At 42.8% G+C, this 13,736-nt stretch overlaps 1 long non-coding RNA gene across 1 annotated transcript in view; it reads left to right on the top strand.

The window, feature by feature from the left end:
* The window catches only part of LOC113269400 (uncharacterized), an 85,632-nt gene extending 73,963 nt beyond the window's left edge, over nucleotides 1-11,669 (top strand). Inside the window, exon 5 of the long non-coding RNA XR_008960928.1 lies at nucleotides 6,453-11,669. This is a non-coding gene — a long non-coding RNA (uncharacterized LOC113269400). The remainder of the gene's footprint in view (nucleotides 1-6,452) is intronic.
* Nucleotides 11,670-13,736: the final 2,067 nt, after the last annotated feature.

Here is a 13,736-nt window from a genome sequence, read left to right as displayed (position 1 = left end):
GTTCCCCTGAGATCTGCCAGGAGAGCTGGCAGAGTACTCCTAACTTCTCAGTTGCCACAGCAGCATCCCCAGGCACACTGTCTGTCCTTAGCTGAGAGGGCAGCTGTTTTCCTGACTCTCTATCAGCCCCCTGATCCCCTCCTGGCCTCCCCACCCCTAGCCCAGTCACCTTCTGCACCCCCACACCTCCCACTCTCCCTCTCACCCCTTGTGTGTCACTGAGCCAGCCTGGCCTGGGCTACTGATACCAATCCTGCTGATACTCGCGCACACAATCCCAGGCACAGGGTAAGCTGAGGCTGTGAAAATGAAATGGTTGGGTACAGAAAGGATGAGGGTTATAGACCCAGAGAAACAGGAAAGAGTTTGCCAGGAAACCAGACTGACGTGAGCTGAGTGGAAAAGAGAAGTTGGAGCAGGACTCACAGAACATCTTGGGGCCAGTTAAGGAAGTGGGAGAGAAGTAAGAACTAAATATACGCAGCAATTCTAGTTCTAAGCATGAAGAAGGATGTCAAGGTAAATGCATGGATATTCATCACTGAGAAGGACCAAACAAAAGGGGGCCGTGTGCCCCATGGGCCCCAGAGCATTCTGTGGGGAACAGGGAAAGAACGTGTGTCAGAGAGACATGCTCCCCACCCTGGCTGTGTGACGTCAAGCAAATTCCTTAATCCCCTGAGCTTTATCTGTTAAAGTGTTGTCCTTCTAAACATTGAATGGATTCAGGTAAGTAAAGCTCTCAGGTCAGCATTCAGTAAAGCTGAATTTCTTTCTCCTTTCATCAAAATGTCAATGACAACGACCAAAACTTACCTGCAGCCTCTCACTACCCACTCCAGCCTCAGTGTGAGCAGTGGATACACTAAATAATAGTGAATTATGATAGCTAACATTGGCATATATTATTTGCAAGCTTTATTCTAAACTCTTCGCAGCATTACCTCAATCCTCACAACCCTACGAGGGAGAGCATATTAGTAGTCCTAATTTACAAGTGAGAAAGTCAAGGCTCAAAGAAGTAATTCGCCCAAGATGTATAGCTAATAGAGGCAGAACTAGGATGAAAATCCAGCTCTAATTGCAAAACCCATTCTCTTTACCACTGCCATTATATTCCTTCCAACTGGGAAGGCAGAAAATAGAGAAAAGTTAAACAAGTAAAGGTCCTATCCAAGCATTGGTGAAGATCAGTAAGAGGGTTCCTGTTACCCTGTTTCCCTGTGTGGAAGGAGCTACTGTAGGAAGCTTCCCAGAGAGTTCCCATTTGACCATGGGATCCAGGAGAGACGCTACTGCTGAAATGAAATCATAACCCCCTCCCCAACTGCCAGAGATGGGTGATGGTGTCTGAAAGCAAGCAGATCATATATGTAACCAGTGTAAATAAAGCTGGAGGCAAAAGCACTGCCTCGTGTTATGAAAGTATCTTGCAATAAAGAATGTGGTAACTGAGTCCAAACAGAAGGGTGATGACTTGGCAGGCAGTCTGGAACAAGCCAAGTTAAGGTTTGCCCATGTGTCTGCAGCTCTGTCCACTCTGATTTTAAATGCTCCATACTGGTTCAGTGGGCAGAAAGCCCTGGGATGAGAAGGGTCTGAGAAGGCTACCTGGGGAAGGCCAATTCACCCAACAAGCAAAAAGAATTACTAGTTAATTTAATAATGCCAATGACATTAGAGGGTTTCATTAATGTAGCAGTCATCACCACCACTTCATTTATTCACCCACTCATGTATTTATCCAGAAAACATTTATAGATAGCCTACTGTGTTCCAGGCCCTGTGCTAGGTGCTGCGACATTATAGAGTGCCCAGGAGCTTACAGGGAAGTCAGGAGATGGTAGAAAGGAGGCTCTTCCAACACAATCAGGTAAAAGTTCTGCTATTGGTGAGGGCCTGCCATAGGCAACCACGCTCTCCTCCCTGCAAAGAGGTGACTGTATAGGTGTGTGTAGTCTGACAGCCCTGGAGTCAAATCCACACTCCACCATTTTCTAATTGTGTGACATTGGTTTCCTCATCTGTTAAATGGGGATAATAATGCCTACCATAGTACTGTGATGAGTGTTAAATGGAGTAATATACATAAAGCATGTAGCATAGGACCTGACACTCAGGAAACACAAAGCATAACTTCTTAAATGTTGTGATAATTACTTACCTGCATGGACCTTATGACATATACAGTGTATCCTATGTTCTTTCAGTTTCTGTTAATTCTTTTATCAAACAGTTAGGCACAGTGTCAGGCACCATGCTAGATGTGGGACAAGCTGTGTACCAGACAGACATTTTCCCTGCCTGCTCAGGGCAGTTTAAAGGGATGTGAGACACGTAAACACAGAATTGTGGTACAATGTGAGTTGCACTGTAATAGGAATGAGTACTAGTTATTCTGGGTCAGCTCTGGGAAGACTATGAACTTAAGGGCCATACTAGGGCCTTTGGGGAACTGACCTCACCAGGGTGAAGTTGCCCTGAAGTCGGAGCTGGAAGATACTCCCACCAGCAAAGTCATTACCATTTCTTTTTTATTATTATTTTTTGTTTTAATTCCAGTATAGTTAACATGTAATGTTATATTAGTTTCAGGTATATGATATAGTGATTCGACAGTTCTATATATTACCCAGTGCTCATCATGATAATTGTACTCTTTAATCCCCATCACCTATTTCACCCATCCCCCCACCCACCTCCCTTTTCGTAACCATCAGTTTGTTCTCTATAGTTAAGAGTGTTTCTTGGTTTGTGTCTCTCTCTCTTTTTTTGTCCTTTGCTTGTTTGTTTTGTTTCCTCAATTCCGTATATGAGTGAGATATGGTATTTGTCTTTCTCTGACTGACTTATTTTGCTTAGCATTATACTCTCTGCTCCATCCATGTTGTTGCAAATGGCAAGATTTCCATCTTTTTTATGACTGAATAATATTCTGTTTTATATCTACATATATAAATATATATATTTAAATATAAATATGTATATACTACTTCTTTATCCATTCATTTATCAATGGACAGTTGGGCTGCTTTCATGATTGGGCAAATAATGCTGCAATAAACATAGGGGTGCACGTATCCCTTTGAATTAGTGTTTTTATATTTTGGGGTAAATACCCAGTAGCACAATTACTGAATCATAGGGTTGTTCTATTTTTAACTTTTTGAAGAAACTCCATACTGTCTTCCACAGTGGTTATAACAGTTTGCATTCCCAGCTACAGTGCGCAAGGGTTTCTTTTTCTCCGTATCCTCACCAACACCTGTTGTTTTCTTGTGTTGTATGTTTTAGCCATTTTGACAGGTGTGATGTGATATCTTGTTGTAGTTTTTTGATTTGCATCTCCCTGATGATGAGTGATGTTGGGCATCTTTTCATGATTCTGTTGACCATCTGGATATCTTCTTTGGAAACAATGTCTATTCATGTCTTCTGCACATTTTTTTAGTTGGGTTATTTGTTTTTTGAGGTGTTGAGTTGTATCAGTTCTTTATATATTTTGGATACTAACCCTTGATTGGATACATCATTTGCAAATATCTTCTTCCATTCAGTAGGTTGCCTTTTAATTTTGTTTATTGTTTCCTTTCCTGTTCAGAAGCTTTTTATTTTGGTGAGTCGCTACACTTCTTGATAGTTGTATGTTTGCTCTATATTTTGTACAATGTCATTTCCACCTAAAAGCAGAATAATCTGGTTAGAAATGGAAGTTTTCTCTTGCTAGTCCAACATTCAGCAGAAACTACAAGAAGCAGTAAAAATACACCTGAGCTTAAGCTCTAGACAATTTTCCTGGCTCCTCTCTCCTAATGTGTTTAGTACCTGTGTCAGCAAGCATCCAAAATGGCTCCCAATGGTCCCCACCTCCTGCAAGTTACACCCTGGTGTATTCCCCTTCTGCATTGTACCATGGTGGTCTTTGTGACCAACAGAAAATGGCAGAACTGATAGCATGGCACATCTAAGATTAGGTTATACTCTTGGGTGCTTTCTCACACATGCTCTTTCTCTTGGATGACTTCCCTTGGAGAAAGTCATATCTTGAGCAGACCTATGGAGAGGTTCACATGGCAAGGAACTGAAGCCTTCTGCTAACAGCCACATGAGTGAGCTTGGAAGTGGATTCTCCAGCCCTAGTCAAGTCTTTAGAGACTACGGCCTTGGCCAACAACTTGATGTCATGAATTGCCCAGCTAAGTCATTCCCAGATTCCTGACTCCTAGAATATATGTGAGATAATAAATGCTTGTTGTTTTAAGCTACTTAGTGTTGGGGTAATTTGTTTTGCAACAATAGATAACTAATACAGTGCCCCTCTTCTATGCCTCCCTGTCATGGCACTTACCACACTGCGTTGTAATGACCTGTGTATGCTTCCATCTCCTCCTCAGACTGTGAACTTAAAGGATATCTTGTCTTATTGTCTTTGGATTGTCATCACTTGGAACATGCCTTGTCCATAGCAGATGGTCAAAAAACTTTGTTGGGTGAATAACTTGCCTTTGTATAGCACGTTTGAATTTTTAAAGCATTGATGCACTCATATAGTCTTCATGGCACCCTTAGAAGATTACTAATATTATCCCCACTCAACAGATGAGGAAATTGAGGGTCAGTGACTTCATTGTCTCACAGCCAATAGTTTATAAAATCAGGACTCAAACCCAAGTAAACTAATTCCTAGTCTATGTTCCTTCCTTCAAACGAAACTGCTCTTCGTTTAGCTTGTGGGGGAAGAGGGTAGTAGAAAAATTATTCTAAAGAATGGGGTGCTGTCCAGTCATGATGGAGCTCCATAGAAGGGGCAATGTACAAGAACATGGCTCATTTTTGAATAGGCCAGTTCTCTATGGGCCTTCCCCACATCCTACATGCAATATTTCATTTAATCATCATAAGCCCAAAATAGGAAATCAATTGTTATTATCCGTGCTTCACAGATGAGAAAACCAAGGCAAGATCTCATGTATGTTAAATAGTAGAGCTGGGACTCAAGCAAATGTATTCAAACTCCTAGTTCAAGGCTCTTCTTGTAAAACTCAAACTGCTTCCTTTTTCTAGTACTGGACAGCTGGGTTTGGGGCCCAGATAGAATTCTTGATTCCAGCAGGGATAAACAGGGCAAGATATTACAGAGTCTCAGACAATGAGCAGATGTGACTAATGCAAGGACATTACCTGTGTGGCTACATTACACCTCACCCTCATGCTGAGCTCCAGTCGCTGATTCTCAGGCCCAAGGTCCAAGGTTTCACAAGACCCCTTTTATCAAAGAAAGGAGATATGCTGCTGTTGTGGTTAGATCATTTTCAGTTTGCACATCTTTAAAATGGGAAAAATAATTGTAGTAATGGTTAAATGAGATGATGTATGTACAATGGCTGGCATGTAATAGGTATTTGCAAGCATGTAAATATTCTTCTCCCTTCTGGCTCTTCCTATGGGACATTTTTAGGACAGGAGCTGATAGTGTTTTGTGAGCCTCTCTTCTTCCCATAAACTGAAGTCTTAGCAGCAACAGTGGAAAGCAGAGGGAGAAGAGAATATTTCTGAGGGCTCTGTGCAGTCTCTAGCCTGAAGGGTGCTCTGCAGTGGGATTTCTGCTTTATGTCAGCTGTGCAGTGGGGCAGGAAGACCCCCATTCTTTGAGGGCAGGTATCATGCTGAGGAGAAGAAGCCCCAGCTGTTCTGTGGGATCTAGTGGAATGTGCCTCGGGGCTGCCTGACGCCTTGCTGGGTTGGGTAAACTTGGCCTGTTGGTTTCCATCCAAGAGACCTTTCACCTTGAGGGCTCAGTGACCAGAAAAACATTCCAGAAGCCAATAATTCTCATTCTCCAGGGAGCCAGGGAGCAGACAGTTTCTGGGCTGGACACTGGGGACAAACCCATGGGAGGACCTCTGTGCTGAGGGCTCCATCTGATCCCAGGAAATGCAGCACTGGTTCCATGTGCTAGAAGACACAGCTTCCTGCCAGGAAAAGGATCTGGGCTTTGTCTTCATGCGCGCCAGCATTTAGATGTGGCTGTCTAGGGTTTCATGGATGGGCTGTGGAGATAGCCAGTCCCCAGCTGGAAATCTGAGTGAGCCTGACTCTTGCAGGCCTGTTCAATGCAATTCAGAGCAATTAAACAACCAAGTGAGAACCTACCAGGTGCAGGCCTTTGAGGAAGCAGGCGATGTTGTGGAAAGGCCATGGGCTTGGAAGTTGGAGTCTTCATTTGAATCCTAGCTCTACCATCTAATAACTATGACTTGGGAAATACATTTAACCTCTTTGGGCCTCAGTTTCTTTATCTGTAAAGTAAGAGTAATAAAGTAAGAATAATGCCTGCTCTGCAGGGCTGAGGTAAGGATTAAATGAAGTTGCCATATGTAAAAGGTATAGAAAAGTGCCTGCTGCCTGATCCATGCTCAATAAACCAATCTTTATTATTATGTTTCATGCAGAGATGGACGAGAAGTGAAAATAGCCACAGTAAGGAAGACAGTACATGTAATATTCGATATAGCTCCTTTGATTTTTTTTCAACCAGCATATACTGGGGAACCTCTTAAGTGCTAGTGACTGAGGATATAGGAACGATGGCCCCGACCTGTAAGAACTCAGAATTTTGCATCTGAGATGGATAAGTAAGCAAACAGTTTCTATCAGACTTACAAGTGGTCTAAGATAAAGGATAGAAAATGCTGTTGGAGCAGAGTGGAGGAGGTGCTCACATTGTCTGAAGGAGTCAGAAGAGGCCTTGCTGAGGAAGCAACCATTAAGCCCTGTTGGCTGAGTCTTGAAAGATGAACAAGCAGGCGTGCACCAGGTGAAATGAGCATAGAAGGTCATTGCTGACATTGGGAACAGTGTGTGGCAAAAACACAGAGGCACGAAAGAGTTTGGTTAGAGAAATGGGATCCATGGAGTCACTGGATAGAAGAGACATGATAAAGGACCATCAACCTTGACAGATACTAAGAAGACCTTGTTTGCCTGCTGACGGGCTAGGACTTTGCTCTGGAGGCGAAGGGGGTTTTAAACTAAAAAACAAGATGATTAATTTGTTTTCAGGAAAGATAACTGAGCGGTTGATGGGGTGCAAAGAGGAAAGACTAGAGGCTGGGAGACTGGAAGCATATGAAGATAAGAAGCTCATCTGGGTTACATAATCAGGAAGTTGATGGGGTCTCAGGAAGAGAGGCTAGACCTCTTGGCTCCTGGTTTGAGCTTTTTCGATTAGATTGCTCCTCCTGCCACATCTTTGAAACCTGCCTACTAAGCAAACCTTGACCTAAAATTACAGTGCTCATCTGAACAGGAAAATAAAGCATACCAAATTGCAACTAAGTTTGATTTGGCCCAAGGCACCTGCTTTTTATCCATGGCACGTCACAGCATTAAAATATGTTCAACATTTTTCTGAGCATTTACTCCCTGAGATCTGTACTCCTAAGGAGAATGCAAATTCTTACTGATTTGGGCCATTTATCCATTTGCTCAATTCATCCATCCATTTATCCATCCACAGAACTACAGAAATATATAAGCAGCTACTGTGTTCTAGTCTGGGTAAGTCCTGCGGATATAGAGATGGAAGGCAATCTCTGCCCTCAGAAAGCTCAGCCTACTGAAGAGGGAGAGCAAAAAGTAAATAGGGACAATCCGGTGTGGTGGGTGCTCATCTAACGAGAGAGAGGTACTAATTGCTATGGGAACTTGGAGCAGACTCTACAGTCTGAGCCATCGGGGTAGTAGGGGACACTTGTTGAAGACTTGAAGGGCAAAGAAGATGGTGCAGAGATACTCTGAGTAGAACAAAGAGCATATGCTGCTTGGGGTTACAGTGCAGTGGCAAGAATGGTTAGAATTCAAGAATTCAACAGTCTTCTAGCCCCGAAGCCAAACACATGCTTTGCCTATTTAAATCAAATAAACCACATTAATCCAGATTTAAGTGATATTTTCTTTCTGGTACCTCACTGCAGAAGACCGCTTTCCCCCAAATTACCAAATAGGCAAAGCTTGCCTGGTGGTTTCAGACGTCCTCTTTCAGTGCCTGTCTCAGGACACCTCAAGCTCTGGCCCTAGTGCGCTAAGTTTTTCCTCCAAGAGCCAAGAGCTCTCTTTAGCCACCTCCCCTCTCACCACTACCCCCAGGGGTCCAGGCTCCCGGTCCATCTATTCTCACTCACTTCTCTATCAAGTCTTAGCTTGTGGGACAGATTCTGTCCAGCGTTTGGATGGTGTTACCTTGTGAACGTGAAAGGCTACCCTGCGCTTTACTTGTTCATAACCACTAGCCAGCTTAAAGCATTCCGCTGTCAGAGATATCTGTACTCAACATTGTCTTTTCTCACTTTCCTTGTCCTCTGTGAGGGACACGACTTCATCATTCCTCCACTCGTGCTTTTCTATGAAATCCCTTTCTCTGGGATCACCTCCTACTTCTCCGGCAGCCCCGTATGTAAAACTGCTATCATCACACTTCTCAAATATACAGAGTTTTAACCATCTCCCTATTTTTGTCTTCATATTAGACAAAAAGCTCTGGTCTTCCTCACTTTTCTTTCCCCAGTTCCTGCACTTAGTGGCACGAATAAGCACTGGATGAACGAATGAATTAGTAAGGGAATGGATTGCAGTCTCTGGAACAAACTTCTGCCAGTGGAATGCCACTCTAGACAAAAGAATGCAAACGTAAGAGGCAGGTTGGAGAACCAACTTTGGAGACTTTCAGTACCCCTCTGTGCTAAGGCCACTGCCTGCTTTGCCTGGGTCTGTGATTGTGAGAAAAGAAATGATTCCACCGAGAGCAGAGAAAAGGCAGCATCGTCTCCCTTAATTTCTTTGAGCCCTGTCTGGCCTAATTTCCGCAGGCCCATTTCTTCAGGCCCGTGCTGCTTTGTATGGCTCTTACTCATGAACTTGGAACTATTAATGACACACCAGGAGCTGATACTCTACTTGACCTGAATTATATCTTAACATTAATCCTGTGAAATTTCATAGAGGAGAACTAAACTGAAGTTAATACTCACTAAAAAGAAAATGACTAGTCCCTGGTTTATTATTAGAAAAATCCCAGCCTTTGTTCTGAATTGTTTTCCAGGTTTACTGAGAAATAATCGCCATACATCGCTGTATGGTTTGAGGTATACAGAGTGATGGTTTGATTTATATATATTGTGACATGTTGACCACAGTAAGTTCAGCCAACATCTGTCTGCTAATATAGTTACAGTAAGAAGAAAAGAATAAAGGGGAAAGTTTTCTCTCCTTGTTATGAGAACTTTTAGGATTTCCTAAGAGTTTTTTTCCCTAAGCTTTCCTATATATGATACAACAGTGTTAGCTAGAGGCGGCGTGTTGTGCATTTCATCCCTAATACTTCTTTATCTTACAACTGGAAGTCTGTACCCTTTGACCGCCTTCCTCTAATTCTCCCTACCAACCCACCACCTCAGGAACAAGTCTGATCTTTTCTTTTTTACAGGTTTTTTTTTTTTTAGATTCCACATATAAGTGAGATGGTATAAAGTTGTCTTTCTCTGTCTGATATTTCACTTAGCATAATCCCTTCAAGGTCCATCCACGTTGTCGCAAATGGTAGATTTTCCTCATTTTTTGTGGCTGAATAATATTGCATTGTATATAGATACCACAACTTTATCCATTCATCCATTGATGGATGCTTAGGTTATTTCCACGTTTTGGCTAATGTAAATAATGCTGCTATGAACATGGGGGTATAGATATCTTTTCTTTTTAGTGTTTTTGTTACCTTTGGATATATGCCCAGATTAATATCTTTTTTGTATTAAGATCCAAAAATACTAAAAAAATCTGACTAGTTAGCCATATAAAGCATATGCTGAGTGTCCTCAGCCAAAGCCAAATTCGAGAAAAGTCAAACAGTGTATAGAAAACAAATAAATGAATCACAGTATTGGGTAAACTGCTGTTTGGCACAAATCCACGATCACAGACCAAGAAGTTTCTCTGTAAAAATGTGAGAAATATCAGGAAAAGATGTGGAAAATATCTCAGACACAGATCTGACTTTGTCCTGTAATCTTGACTGCAACTGAACTTTGTCCCACAGGAGTAATACATGATGTTTTCCTTTAGTACATGTTTGTTCACCAATTTGTCTATGCATCATGGGTGAGGCTGCTTCCTGAAGGTGAACTGCTCTCTGTGGTAGCCTTGGTCATCACTGTGCATGGCCAGCTGGAACCAGGCTGACCCACAGTCATAGGAAGTAAAGGTAATTGAATCTGGCTGCCTCAAGAAGTGGAATGGGACCAAGAGCAGGAGCTGGGGGCCCGGAGTCACATAACTGTGCACCACATGTAACATTCCTTAAAAGCCCTGGCCTGCCACATGCATTAGCATGCAACTGACTACAGACTGTTTAGTCTAATATCCAATATGACATTTGGGTTTTTTTAAGACTTTATTTATTTATTTGTTTGCTTGTTTATTTATTTATTTATTTAGAGAGAGCATGCACATGTGCACGCATGCGAGTAGGGGGAGGGGCAGAGGGAAAGGGAGAGGGAAAGAATCTCAAGCAGACCCCACGCTGAGTGCAGAGCCAGACACCGGGCTCAATCTCATGACCCTGAGATCATGACCTGAGCCAAAACCAAGAGTCGGTCACTTAACCGACTGAGCCACCCAAATGCCCCAGTGACAATGTGACATTTAATTGCAATAGACTTCTTTAATTCATGGAATGGCTTATTCTATGGTTAAAGGCACCTTGTGAATATTAGGGATGAAAAGATAGGAATGACTTGGACCGAAGTTTTCCAAAATCTGTTAGGTAACTAGTTTTGTGTGCTAAGTTCTAGGCACAAAAAGAGCTACAAAAAATGAACAGGCACAAATCCTGCTCTCACGGAGTGTAGCGTCTAGGAGGAAACATAAGACAGTGATGTAGTATCTATAAAGTAAGGTAGAAGGAGAAAGTAGTAATGATTGCTAGCGTTCATTAATCATTCACTATAGGTAAGGCGCTATTCTAAATGCTTTACATGTACTGGCTCATTTAAACCTAGCAAAAACTTCATGAAGTAGGTGCTATTATCTCCAATTTACAGATAAACAGAAGCACAGAAAAGCTTATCACTTGCCCAAGATCACAGCTGAGGCTCCAGTAGGGATTTGAACTCAGGTGGGTATGACTGCAGATCCTGTGTCTGACCACTATGCTATTGTGCGCACCGGGACCATCCGAGAGGTGCATGTCAAAAGCGCATACCTGAGTTCTGGGGGCTCAGCTGATGGAGATATTCACTGCGCCCTTGGAGAAAGATTACCCATGTTTTGTAGAGATGTAACATTACTAAGCCATTAAGGATGAGGAGGATTTGGACACACCAATGTTGGCAGTGAGCTTGGAGGAAGAGTTCAGAGAGGAGGGTTTCCAGGTTGAGAGCATCATTAGTAAAACATGAAGCAGTAAACACACAGGATCTGAGGAAACAGCCGAGGTCAGTCTGATATATCAGAATGTGTGAAAACAAAGGAGCGGGAAAGGGCTGCAGGGACAACTGGGGCTAGACCTGAAAGATTTGCTCACAAAGATGATCTTTACTCACCTGTTCCCTGCACTTGCCAAACTGATGAACTTACCACCAAAACCACTCTCAGAGAAACTTTGACAATAAAAATGAACAGATGAGAGAGTTTAAAAAAAAAAAAAGTCAGGGATTCCTGGGTGACTCAGTCAGCAAAGTGTCTGCCTTCAGCTCCGGTCATGATCCCAGGGTCCTGGGATCAAGCCCCGCATCAGGCTTCCCACTCAGCAAGGAGCCTGCTTCTCCCTCTCCCTCTGCAGCTCCCCCTGCTTGTGCTCTCTCTCTCTCTGTCAAATGAATAAATAAAATCTTAAATCACTTTCCCCCAAAGACCAGTAAGCGCAAGGAAACTCAAGTTCCGGTTCATTTTCTTCCTTCCTTCCTACATTTCTTCCTTCCTTCCTTCCTTTCGATGGGGAGGGACAGGAGAAGGAGAGAGAGAATCTTAGGCAGGCTCCATGCTCAGCAAGGAGTCTGACACAGGGCTTGAACTCATGACGCTGAGGTGAGATCGAGTCGGACACTTAACCGACTGAGCCACCAGAAGCCCCTGGTTCCAGTTTTCTGCTTGTCAGCTGTGAATATCCTTCCCAATGTTCCAGGTCAGCTATACTCTGTCAAACCACAGATAAATAAGTGTACACATCATAATAAAGATGGTAGTTAGATCCTTGGCAATAATTCCTGATAATTGAGAAGATAAATCTTGGGCTTCATCAGAAGTAATTGGGGTTTGACTTGTTCTTATAGCTATGCAAAAGAAAAAAATAAGTCCATATACTTATTGTAGAATTGGTAGGGCCATTTGAAACCCTGTAGACTATGCCCACTTACTTTGCATAAGAAGCAAAAGAAGTCTGAAAGTTAAAGGGACTTACTCAAAGTCACCCAGCAAAACAATAGCAAAATCATTTTTTGAACACAAAATTTGGCGGAAACAAAACAAACAAACAAACAAACAACTTTTATGACACCCTTGTAAAATCTGCATATACAATGTATCCCGTGTTCTGTTCTACCCCTCATCCATGAATCTGTGAAATGTAGTTAAAACACAACACCCCAACAGGAGGCTTTTAAAAATTAGAACACAGATTTTTTCATTTACAAAAGTGATCTTTGTAAATATATCTACCATGCTACAAACGAGTTGAGTAGAGCTCTTAAAGTTATCTCTAGCTGACTCTGAGCTACTTGCTCTGTGGCAAGCATTGTACTGACCACTTACAATGCATTATCTCATATCATTAGGACAACAAGCCTCACAAAGGTACTACTGTTATCTTCGCTTTATGGTTGAGGAAACTTAAAGAGATTTAGTAACTTGCTCAAGCTTACACAGCTAGTGAGGACCAGTCTGGACTCAGACCTCCTGACGCTGCTATTAACTATTACAAGACATAACCTCCGTAGCTAGGAGTGGGTGATACCTACCTTGCACCAGTAGATCGAAATTATCCAGCCAAGGTTTAGAAACACTAAGCTTTCATCTTTAAGAAATTTTACCCTTAACTGGAAGTAGCTAACACTTCTAATAGGACTTCTTGTCTGCGTGTCCCAACCAACCACTTCAGCTGCACTTTGCTGGGGAAAGAGATGCCCGTGTTTTATCACAGAAAGTCAGTGACCGTGAATGACTGTTAGCAGCCTGTGGCCTGCCCGGCGCTATGAGCGTCAAACATTGCCCTGCTGTGAATGGAGCCTGCTTGATTAGCCTGGGATCCTGGGCAAGGCTCTAGGGTCTTGAGAAGTGGTACTTTGGCCCAGCCTTCTGCCCCACCTGGCCTTACCTGTCATTCCACTGACCACAGGCCCCATTCACGGCATTTAGGAAATGGCCTTTGGCTCTCCTGCTTCTTCTCTGTTCTATTGCCAATACCCTTCTTTAGACCCATCAATCACCTCTTGCCAGGACTACTCTAAAACCTCCTACGTCCTCATGCACCTTCCTGATGCCTTCTAATCCATCCTCCCCTCTGTTACCAGAATAATCTTCCCAAACCGATCATGTCAATCCTATGTTCTGAACTCTTTGATGGGCTTCACGTTGCCTTTAAAGTAGAATTCACACTCCTAAGCGTGGCATTCAATATCCTTCTCTATTTTGCCCTTCCTTGTCTTTCTGGGACTCAACAAATATTTGGTCAATCAGCGAATGCT

Source organism: Ursus arctos, unplaced genomic scaffold, assembly GCF_023065955.2.
Source record: "Ursus arctos isolate Adak ecotype North America unplaced genomic scaffold, UrsArc2.0 scaffold_22, whole genome shotgun sequence".
Classification (NCBI taxonomy): Eukaryota; Metazoa; Chordata; class Mammalia; order Carnivora; family Ursidae; genus Ursus; species Ursus arctos.
Note: the sequence above shows the minus strand (reverse complement) of the source record. Positions and strands in the feature narration are given on the sequence as shown.